This window comes from Zonotrichia albicollis, chromosome 4 (genome assembly GCF_047830755.1).
Source record: "Zonotrichia albicollis isolate bZonAlb1 chromosome 4, bZonAlb1.hap1, whole genome shotgun sequence".
Taxonomy (NCBI): domain Eukaryota; kingdom Metazoa; phylum Chordata; class Aves; order Passeriformes; family Passerellidae; genus Zonotrichia; species Zonotrichia albicollis.
In genome coordinates this window covers 63,115,909-63,128,593 of record NC_133822.1, presented here as the reverse complement: position 1 = coordinate 63,128,593, position 12,685 = coordinate 63,115,909, and positions in this window count along the sequence as shown.

The window sequence follows — 12,685 nt, the reverse complement described above, 5'->3', positions numbered from 1 at the left end:
ACACCAACTCGTTGCCAACTAAGCTTGATTTGAAACAAGGATTGGGAGAGCGCTAAGTGGATAAGTGATTCTAAGCATTCAAATTTTATTTAATAATAAGTAAAAAAGAAATAAATATTTTATTGCAATGAAGCTAATGCTCTTCAATCATGAGAAAAAAATAGTGTGGCTGTATCCAAAAGTTAGGTGACTCCATGTGACTGCATAGAGTTGGGCAAACACGTTCTATGGTCCAAACTAGGAAGGAAAACCTTTGCAACTGTAATTTTTATAGAATAAAACTCCCAAGACGCTTGTGCCATTCCTTTGAAAGAAAGGCAAAGATTGAAATGAAGCATCTGAGTCACATTAGTAGCAACAGTTGTAGCAAGAAAGGTGGAAAGGTGAAAAATGGGTAGGGAGCACAGCAGCAAAGGATACCAGGGTCCTTTTATATCACAGGATCACAGAAAGGCTTGGGTTGGAAGAGACCTTGAAAACCATAAAGCTCCAATCTCCCCTGCTGGGGGCAGGGATAATTTCCTCTAGACCAGATTGCTCAAAGCCCCATCCAACCTGGCCTTGAACACTTCCAGGGATGGGGCATCCACAACTTCTTTGGGAAACATGTTCCAGTGCCTCTCCACCCCCACAATAAAGAATCTCTTCCTTATACATATTTTAAACCTATTCTCCTTCAGTTTGCAGCCATTCCCTGTTGTCCTGTCACTAGATGCTCTTGGATAGTCTCTCTCCATCTTTCCTATAAGCTCCCTTATAAGCACTAGAAGGCTGCAATTAGTTTCCCTTTAAGCCTTCCTTTCTCCAGGCCAAACAATCCAAATTGTCTCAACCTTTCCTTACAGCAGAGGTTCTACATCCTTCTAAATATCTTGGTGGCCTCCTCTGGACTCAGTCCAACAGGTCAGTGTCCTCTCTTGCTGGGGACCCCAGAGCTGGATGCAGCACTGCAGGTGGGGTGTCACCAGAGCAGAGCAGAGCAGAGCAGAGCAGAGCAGAGCAGAGCAGAGGGGCAGAATCCCCATCCTGGCCCTGCTTTGGATGCAGCCCAGTGTCGCAGACATTTCTTCATAGAAATCCTTTCTTTAGGATTTGTCCATCTTCTGGGAGGCAAAGGGCCCCAGAAGAAGAATGTAAACAAATTGTTATCGGCTGTTGTGAGATGTGGCAGGTGATCCTGTGATTGGCTCATTTTGCATGTTTCCAACTAAGGGCCAATCACAGGAGCAGCTCAGGGGAGATTCCTTGAACACAGAACTTTGTTATTCATTCCTTCTATTCTATTCTTAGCTTAGCAGTCTCTGCAAGCTCTCTCTTTATTCTTTTTAGTATAGTTATAATGTATTATATATTACATATCAATAAATCAAGCCTTCTGATCAAGGAACAAGATTCTCGTCCTTCTCTCACCCAGTGACCTCATAAGGTCACTGTAATAGCCCAGGACACAGAGGGCTTTTTGAGCTGCAAGAACACATGGCCAGGTCATGTCTGGCCTCCCATCCAGCAGCAGCAGCATCCACCAGCCCCTTCTCAGCAGGGGCTGTGCCTGACTGACACGGCTTTTCAAACATCATGGAGAGTGACTTGATATCCACGTACAGTCAGTTCCCTCAGGACCCTGGGATGCATCTCACCATGTCCAATGCACTGATGTGCATTCAGATTCCTCAGGTGGTCATGAACCTGATTTTTGCTTAAGGTGGGAAGCACTTTGTTGTATCCAGGATTCCTTGGATCATGTGGCGTTGAGTACCTGAAGATACATATGCTGTATACAAGGTACAGTACTCCTGTAGAAAATCATCCTGTGAACTTTCCTCTCATCTAGAAAAGAAGCCCTTTTTTTTTTTTGAAATCTACACATTCTGTAAGAATATGCCAATTTAAATAAATTTTTATGGGAGTAAAACACTTGAGGCAAAGGAAAAACCTTGATAAGGTCAAAACAGAGGCTTTTGCATTTTTCTACTTCACACTAAAGCAGAATGAAATTATTCTGATTTATACAGGTGTTACATTTGATATGATAATTTAAGTTTCTTTTCTGAAAATAATGCTGCTCTTGTTTTTAAAACCTAAGGTGATCTTTAATGTTCAGAGGCAAGCAGGGGGTGGGGAAGAAGTTGGAGGGACTTGTTTTGTTTTGTTGGTTTTTTGTTTCTTTTTTCAGAGACAAACCAGAATAAAAACAACAAAACACTGAAAAGTACAAATTACTGCATAGGTAAAACTTGGTCTCTGAGCATTTGTATCACCTGGCTCCTTAGCCCATCTGAGGGCTGTCATTCAAATGACTTTTATGGAGTATTTCATTATTCAGTTTCTTTGCTGACTACGCACAACATGCAATGCTCATACTCATGTAACATTTTTTTCAGCTGACTTTAAAAGCTCATTGTTGTCTCACCAATAATGTTAACTATAGAAATACATCTTATTTCTAGTTAGCTGATTTGCTTAGGACCCTTCTCAGCAGTGGCCAAGAACTTCTTCCCTATATTTTTTATTGTTTTTAACCCACAACTTGTATTCCAAAAATAGCTCAAAATCCCAGTTTTCTATGAAGAAAATGACAAAATTATAACACTTCTATCTTTCTGACAGTAACATAAGATTTCTTTGCTAAGAAAACAGCATCCAATTCCACCACTATTTCAGACTAGACAGAATTTTTTCACTGCTCTTCACTGAGGTCTGGAAGACTATTTTTCCTGGAATATTTATTTTGCTTCAGGCAAATTACTGTATAAAATTGTTTGCCACTTGTCTAAACATATGCCTATTTGTAATTGCTTTGGGTAATTCAATACCTTTGCACTTTCAGCTCCGGACCTTATCTTTGAAAGTGCCTACAAAGATGACAGCTTGGCAGAATTTTTTATGCATGTTTAATAGAAACTGTAATAAGGTCAACAATTTCTTTTATGTAATCCATCAATTATTCTTATAAAAACAAATGATCATAGTCAGAATTCTGATGAAGTAGGTAATTTCAATTGAAGTGAGATTTTCTCCAGAATCATCATTCAGTTTTGGTTTGCTTATACCTTACATGTTTCATTTTAATATCAAGAAAATTCATAATTTTTGAAATGCTTGCCAAGGTGAACAGAAGTTGGTTCTCCCTTAAAGACTACATGAAACACCTACATACATCTTTTTCCCAAAACATCTTTGAAGAACAGAAAGCGGTTTAGGTTTTGGATTCTCTCAAACTGCATTCCAACATAGAGGTTACAAAGTTGATTTGCTTTGATTTAGGACAAATGAGTCTGTTTTTTCATCTAGCTCTCTTCTGACATGTAAAAACATCAGAGCACTCTTTACACTGCTTTAGAAAAAGGCATCAGCTGTGTGATACTCACCCTGTTGCACAGCCAACCCTGCTGCATTCCCAAACAGCCTGACATAACAAGTGGTTCCACAGGTCACCACTACCTTCAGCTGCCAGGTGCACCCCAGCCTGAAGCAGCCCACTCAGAAGCCTTCAGATCCCTGTGGTTCTCCCCAAAGGCAGCCCTGGCAGCATCCTTGCAAGGGCACTGGGTGCAGGTGGTTGCTATAATAAGCATCAAACAAGAGGTTTATCCCCACTGTAAAAAGATAGTCACTTGATCCCCTGCTAAAAGACACTGAAAATCCAAACTGCCTAGTCTCAAATTTGTGTTGTAGGAAAATGGGAAGTAAGTCTATACTTGAGAACAAATATGAATTTGAGCTCAATATACGGTGAATACGCTGGATGACAGATAAATGATTTTTGTCCTCAGGGAACGAAATTCAGTCATTTATAGGACCTTGTCCTCTTTTATTTTTTGTGTATTCTTCTTTGCTGGAGGACCCTCTAGAGACCCTACAATGAGCAGAGCTTCCATTAGAGTCTGCCAGGCTCTGCACAACTCTGTAGGTTATGAAACAAGAATTTAATCTTTAAAATGTTCAATCCACATCTCAGAGTTGGGACAGATCCTTTATTAGTATATTGAATACATAGCTGCTTCTTTTAGATCAAATTATATAAAACTTCCTTTAAACAATCTGTTTCACTGGAGCCAAACCATTGCTTCTGCATTATGATTAGATGCCAGGACCACAGTATGAGTGAGACAGGAATTAAAACCCACTAAACCCACTCAGTGCCTGCTCTAGCTAAAAAGCCAATATTCCTTCTTATGCAACATTAATTTAAGTCTGTTACTGAAATAAGACAGAGACCTTTGACTTTCAAGTTTTTCTCATATGTATTTCAATTTTTAAAAAAACAGTTAGGGATATGGGCATGGATTACAAGCATCATATGAAAAATTTCAGAGGGACTAGAGTTGGCATCATTTGACTTAATGGCATGGCCTCATTCTGTTTCATTTCCTCTAATCTTAGTGATTAATGTTAAATACAGTAAGTCACGTTCTATTCAAGAAAGTATTTTAGAAAAAGGATAGAAACAAGTAGATTCAAGGTAGAGTCGTCATGACACATCAGTGCTACTTAAGAGTAAGAATGTTGCAAAAGTATAATATCCCTTGTTCCAATAACTGAGAGCAAAACCAAAGGCTGCATCAGCACATCAACTGAAAATAAATTTATCATTACACTCAAAACCTGCAGAGATTTCCAGTGAACTGTTCATTAATGTTAGCTGTAGGACTATACTCAAAGTATTTAACAAGAGAAAAAAATATTTTTTTAATAATTCAGAAACAGCTCAACTCAGGAGCTCTATTTCCAAATTTTGACAGCTGGGAATCTGACCCATTACAATATTATCTACCAGCTTCTTAGAAATTAAGACCAGGAGAGGCAACTAGATAACTACTGTGACTTCTTATTTTTGGCTTGTGCTTCATTTCATTCAGTTATCTTCATATTGAGCCTGATGATTTATGTCCTAATTACAGCATAACTTGCACTTGAGTAAAGCATATCGTTCTGTATATCACTCATTCTCAAACCCAAGATACTAAGAGATGAATACTCTACCAATTCAGTTGACAGTTCATTCCAGAGCTTAATTACCTTTTCAATTAACAAGGAGAATTTAATTTTTAAATTCAAATGTGTCTGTTTTCATGATCCAGTCACTGGTTCTTATTATGGCTTCACAAATACAGTAGCTGACAGTTTCCATCCATGAACATGCACAAAAATTGTAAAAGAATAATAATTTAATCTTCTTTTTATAAATTGTAAAATCATGCAATTTAAGTCCCATGAGTCCAGCTTTTTAAACCCTTTTATGAAATTTTCTTCAGTTTTTAAATTTACATTAAATTTGAGAATACTAGAAATTCACATAGTCTTCCAATATCAGAAAAATACTACAGTCAAAAAAAATCATTTTTATATGTCTTCCCTTTTAAACCTCTTTCTATTGCTTAAAAGTCTCTTTTCTCTCTTCTACAACAGCATCATATTGGGGATTGAGATTACATTCTTCATTTGAGAACTAGTTCCAGATATGGTCATCTGGTATCCTTAATTTCTTTCCTGGTTTCTAAATACAATCTAGCTATACCTTGCAACATTTCAATGTTCATTTTGTTTATTTGCTGCATTCATTCATTCTACAAAGAGATTCTAAATTATTCTGCTGCCATGATCACAAGACATGTTTGTATTAGTTGTGGTTTTAAGTTTGCTTTCAAAAATTTGAAAAAGACATTGAACAGGATACCCTCAAGTCTAATCCTTGCAGAATATCACCAGAAGTGTTCTCTTGAGTCCTCTCTTTTTGAGCTCTTTTTGAGAGAAACTTCTTGTCTTGGTAAGAGAGAAATTGAAATACTAAAGTTCAAGCCTGCACATAATGTGGTAATTAATGAGGAAGCTGCAGATTGATTCTTTGTTCTCTCTTTCATTTTTGATCTCTTATTATGTTCTCTCTCCCCAATCATCTGTAGTTCAACAATGTAAATATGATTTCTTGCTAGAATTCAATTCCAGGTCATGACACCTACATTTAAATGTCTCCCTAAGTGTTAGAATTCACAGGATCACCACTAGATATGTGACTAGGTCATATAGAGAACTACAGACATCTAAAATTAGATGAGACAATAACTTCAGTGAAAGTCCCTGCACTCTCTCCATAGGCAGTGGCTAGACAATTATCTTAAAGAAAGTTCTAGAATATCAGGAGTCAGTGATTCTGCAGGGGTGCTTCTCTTTCTGCATGCATAATATAATTTACTAGCTGTGCAGCAAATTTATGTTGGATGAATCTCTCCTTTGTGGTTTAGAATCTAAGAAAGAAAATTCATGAAGGGTTTTAGTTTGTTTTCCTTTGTCACATTAAGACATTTTTAGTGAAACCTTTATTAAGATAAAAAAGGAAATATTTATCAATGTTGGGAACAAATAATTGTAAAAATCTAAGTCAAAGAGTGTTAAGAATGACATATTTGTAAATTCAGTGATAATTAGTGAAATTTAGTTAACTTCATACAATATCCAATTTCAGACATTCATCCAGTTATTAAATTCTCAATCTGTTCCAGGACTGTTGGATATTAGCTAAAGATGCTATAAATTCACTTGTGACAGAAAAATGTTGTCTAAATGATTGCTTAATCTGCTGCCTAGTAGTATGTAACAACCTGCCACTGAAGGCAAGGGTAACTGAGATTCTTGTTAATAGATCCCTTGGGGTGGATTAGAGTGAAAGTACACTGAATGACCAGTATTCATATATATATATACACAGTGTGTGTGTGTGTTTATATTGAGTAGTCAGTATTTATATATATGTATGTGTGTGTGTATGGGTATATTTAGGGTTATTTTTAAAAAAAAATTGTTGCAGTGGAAAGGAATAATGTACCTTTTTGGTTATTATCTATAGTAATTTAACAATAAAAAAGTATAAAGATATCACTTAAGAAAATACAAAATTAAAAAAAAGAAAGGGAAAAGATAAGAGCAGACAATAGAGAGGATAGATATTGCCACCTGTGGGTCCAGCTGTGAGATTCAGTTGTTTCTTGGTTAAAGTGATGGTTGCAGTCTTGATGCATCAGGGATGGGAGAAGCCCACAAAACATTGAGTTCAACACATTATTGTACATCCAGGTTTGGGGGAATGGCCAGGTCTGATACAATACTGTGGATCTTCTGCAACACTGTGGATCATGAACATTCCTCCGGTGGCAGGCCCCAGAAAGGGTTTGGGGGTAGTATGGATGGTTTTTGATGTTTAAGATCCTGTCTAGGACATGCCTGCTGCTTCTCATGGCACTGTAGCTGAGCCTATTATGACACATCAGAAGGAATGAACACCCTCAGGCCCATGTGTGAATGTCTTGGACAGGAGTTTTACATCCAAGCCAGTTGTGTGAGGGAGGACACTGACAAAATAAGAAGCATTATCCACATAGCAGAATCTCATATGGGCCTTTTCCTTCATCTGGCTCAAAACCAAGCTTGTTGCTAAACCCCTGTCTTATGTGGAATGGAGATTCTAATCCTTCAGCCCCAAACACACGCACAAAAAATTCTCCTCCTTCCACCCTCTGGCTGGGAGCTGCAAACCTGGCCTCAGCAACACACCTGATGCTTTTGCAAATGGCCAATTTTATGAGCTATTAACCCTTTAGCATTTCAGTTTCACAGACAGTACAATCTTCATACAGCCCAGTGGGATATGGAGAAAAAATTGTTTTTCAAAAACTGTTTAATAGGGTTTTTAGAAATTATTTGAAAGTAAAGATAAACTTTTGACTTGCTATCGATCTTTCATCTAAAACTCATCTAGTCAAACAGTCAAACCCCTAGATTATAACAATCTTAAAAGACAACAATGAAACACTACCTGTCACTTTCACCTGCAGGCATTTTACAGAGTAATTTGATCTATTTTAAATTAAGGTGTTCCTGTAATAGAGCTTAATGTACCTAAACTTGGGGTTAAATCTTACTAAATGAGTCATTACCACTGCATTATATATATGGCTGTTAGTATTTCTCTGTGCATAAATTCTTTACTTAATTTAACATGCATTCATCATCCCCTATCTCATTAATGTTTATACTCAATGATTATGATGTTTAAAGATCCATATAACTTTGGGTCATGTCAGACACTGCAAAGGTATCTACACAAATGACATAGCAATGACAGGAATAACTTTTTTTCCTGTAGAAGCCTTACTTTGTGGTTTGGGGTAGTTTTTCCATCTGAACTCAAATCCAGGATCTTGAATTCAGAGAGCTGACAGATTCATATTATCTTAACATATGTGTGCATATACTGGTTCACATGGTCTACCATTCACTGGGATTATGTTCAATGGCAGCAGATTGTCAGCCAGCAGGAGTGGCATGCAGACATTTGAAGACCTGTGTATTTTCTTAGTACTCAGGGCATGTTCTTTTACAGCTCAGGCCTTAGGTAATGAACAGCACAGGTCACTGACCACTGCCAGCAGAAGAAAGAATTTTCAATCTTTGGACATGAAGTGCAGTCAAAATAGCCTTGTCCTCCTACTAGGAGAAATAGTAGCTGAAAAATGGAGAGTTGTTTGGCTTTGGTAATTTCAGATGAATACTTGACTTTGCTGAGTAGCACCAGAGACCAATGGCTAGGAGAACAGATTTTTACTTCCCTTCAGGAAACACTCAGTCATTGGCTTGCTGTAATCAATGCCTTGAAAAATATTTGTTGTTTTCCTCCCAAGTAGAAAGCCTTAGTGATTTCTAAATTTCACTGCAGAAATAACTATGTTAAGAGAACATTTTTTTACTGTGAGAATTGGAAGCTTTGATAATAAGAAGAGATTATCAGTCATGACCAAATTTTGATATAATGGAACAGACTCCCAACTGTCAAAACTGTAAAAAATTCCTGTGGTTTTTAGTCAATTTCTGTCATGTGCAGCTATAACCATTGCTACAGCTCTCCCAAACAGATGTGTCCCTGTCACTAACAAAATTCTCTCTGCATTTCATACATGCACTTTATATGCCAATAAGAGAGGATTATTTTACACTTTTTAATGACGTAGGAGACTGCAATGTCATTTAGAACCTGGGTGCCAACTTTTATGTTTCATTCTTTAAGCTGACAGGGTTCAGCTCTACACTGAACATTTTCATGGAAGGATTTCTCGTTTCGTAAAGTCTTTGCAGCTCTTAAGGATATAAGAGTCTTTATTTACTCTCACTTCTGCTATTGCAGAATTAACTCCACTTATCTGAAATCCCAATATTTCCTCCAGGAAGAATGATAAAATATTGAATGAAAGAAAAAATGTACAATAACCTCAAGCACTGTTTGCCTTTAATTTAATTATTGTAATTTGGGAAAGGAATCACAGTGGAAGTGATGGCAATTACAATAATTAGAACACAATGTAAGAAAATTTTGTTGGAGAAACTATATTTTCTAGTAATAATGTTTGAATAATGTCTTTGGTCTTTTAAAGAATATACAAGAAATAAGCTGTATGGTTTCAAGAAAAGATTGTACTGTGAAAAGCTCCACACACAAAAAAAAAAAAGAGGATAGGAAAGAAATGGAATAGGACTGCCCATGTGCTGGGGAATCACATTACTTCTTGGATCACTTGGAAACTAAACTGGGGCTGCTGAAAATTATAAAATTCTTTATCAAATAATCTCTGAATTTAAAAAGGCAGCAACTTCAAATCCGGTATGTGATTAAAAGAGACGGTGCTTTCTAAATCTGGAATTGTAGGAGCTATTACTTTTGCTTGTAAGCATGGCAAGGAATAGTCTCATTTTTTAATCTAGAAAATTGCAACACATAAGCTTATTTTTCAAGACAATGCAAGAAAATTGGCTTGGCTTGAAGATGTGAAAGCTGCATGCACCAGTGCTCAGTGCTTTGTCTTTGGTTGGCACTAGCTATTGCCAAGAAAGCAACATAATTTCTACACTGATATTTAATTTTGATCTGTATATCACATATTCATAGTTAATTTATTGAAGCGTGTAAAGCAACTGAAGCAAAACAAGCTTGTGTTTTGTTCACTTTTTGTTGTGCCAAAAAGTTATGTTATAAATTATCATGCAATACTCTGGTCCCTTTAGACTCAGAAAAGAAATTCTTCTAAAAGAGATGACTGGCCATACATTAAGTTGTCTAATTAGGTTAGGCAGCAGTGTGTAAGGTAGATAAATCTGCCTTTTTTTTTCCTTGAGAAAGTGAAAATCTGTCCCATGTCACTTGCAAATTGCAAAGAAGTAAACCCTTCTGAACAGTATTCAGAATTCAGCAATATGTAAATAAAGGTCATTTGTTAAAGTGCTTAAAGTTGTCTTGAAAGCTGCAAAAAAATCTATATCTTAGCACTTAAAAGCAGTGTGGTTTTCTAGGGAATTAGTAGTTTTGAACATCAGAGCACCTCTCTGTGCATGACTATATTGATTTAAGGTTAGCTCCTTCTTTAAGCATGGTGGTGAAAATTCTCAGGCCCATGATACTGAGAACAACTCTTATTTAATGTTATTCACAGCAAAATTGGATTACCTTGCAGAGAAAGATGCTTAAATAAGCAAGTTCCATATATTTAAATTCCAAACAGACATTTTCATCTCACCATAGCTTTTAGTCCCTCCCAGGTAAATATCTCTGCATATCTAAAGCATTAGTGACTCATTTGTAAAAGCTTGTGGCAACAGGTCTACTCCAGTTGCACTTGCATACAGAAAAATATAAAATAGTCCTTCATTCAAAAATGCCAAACAAGCTTGAGAACACAAATGCGTTCTTTAAATTATACATAGAGTCACTGAAGACTCACCAATAAAATTTAATTGAGGATTTGCAAATGATGCAGGAAAAAAAGATGAAAAAATCTGGATTCCCAAGTAGTGAGAAATAAGTAGCATTCACCGTCTGTGGTCCTTGACAACAAGCAGATTGTCAACAGAACCATACAGTAAAAACATAATTGCTTTTACAAGCTTAAACCATCTGTGAAAACAGAGTGCTTAAAATGCTAACTGAAATCGTTCAAAAAAAAAAAAATAGCACAAACTGCGTTACCACTTTGGTATACTAACACAATATTAAACAGACAGTGCAAATCCAATAAAGCAGACCAATTCAGGCAGTGAAAATCAACATCCAACACAACCTCATGGGTTTATCTTGAGTGACCATCTCTTGTGAGCTAGCAGACAGCCAAAAATCTTCAAAATATTGCTCACTTCACTTGAACATCTCTTCTGGAAATACTTAAGGCCCACACGGATTTGGGTCTTGGCTGAAGGCAGTTTAAAGCAGAACACTCTAAAATGAGTTATCTCCCTTTGTTTTATCCACTCAATTCCACTAATACAAGGAAATGAAATATGAGTAGATGTAAGTGAAAAAATAACAGTTTACTAACAAGCGAAACTGTAACAGGCAAAAAATAGCGGTAAATAAGCAGTCAATACAAAATTGTTAAATCTAACAAACTCAGAAGAAAGAGACTCCCCAGGTGGCAGAAATACCCTTTCCAGGGTGGCAGCCCCCACTGCCCTCCAAGTGTGGGCAACAGAGGGAAAATGGCATCTGGCGCTTGTCACTGTCATATCTTCTGAAAAATCTCATTGCCCAGAATTTTGCTTCTGGAAAGCTGAGAACCCTCAGAGAAAAATGAAAACAATAATTATCTGATTTGCTTCACCTGTGTTTTGCTGCTTTGGAATGTGTTTGCACATTGTTTACCAACAGATGATTGTTTCACTGGTTTCTGCTGTGAATTGTTTTGATTTAATGACCAATCATGGTCAGGCTGAGTTGGGACTCCGGAAGGAGTCACAAGTTTTCATTAGTATCTTTTTAGCCTTCTGTCTGTATCCTTTCTGTATTCTTTAGTATAGTTTGGTTTAGTATTCTTTATTATAATATAGATCACAAAATAATAAATTAACCTTCTAAGAACATGGAGTCAGATTCATCATTCCTTCCAACAACAGGGGTCCCAGCAAATACAACAGGCGCTCCCTTCAACGTGGTGGCCTTTGAGGGGGACCGCCCGGTCTGGGAGGCAGAGGAAGGATGGTGGCACACCCTCCCAGAGAGATGGGAGCCCAGGGAGCTGTTCTGGCTGCTGATGAGAAGTGTCAGCACGTGTGGAGTCAGTTCTGCCACCCACTGTCCTCCTGCTGCCCGCTGCACTCTGCCGGTGCTGGCGCTGACGCCCTCTGAACAGCGAGTATCCTGGAGGGGAATGAACTCAGCACTCAGCACTGATGCAGAGTGGGCCATGACACTGAGTTTTGGAACAAAGCTTTGACATTTTTGCCTTCTTTTCAAACATCATCAGCTTTTAACATTATTAACATAACTGTGAATGGGAATGTAACTAGGCACTTGCAAAGGCCTAGTTACAGTTACAGTACATGATTAATGGTAAGTGGTTAAAGAAAAAACATCAATAACTCCATGACACACACATGCAAGAGAAATCAAAGCTCAGAGACCTTTCTGGAGAAGACAATGAGTTCATCACTACTGCACAGTTAAGCAGCCTGAGGTGCTCTGCAGTTTATGGTAATTTTTTGCCTGGAAGAACCACAGGACTGACCCTGCCTGTTCAGCTTATAGCTGTCCATCTGGTGACTGCCCTAACCCACAGAAGTCCCAGGCTCATGGCATAGCTTTTTACACCATGTGACTTTTTCTCTGCACTGGCCTGGATATAACAGATCTGAGTTTTACTTCTGAATTCCT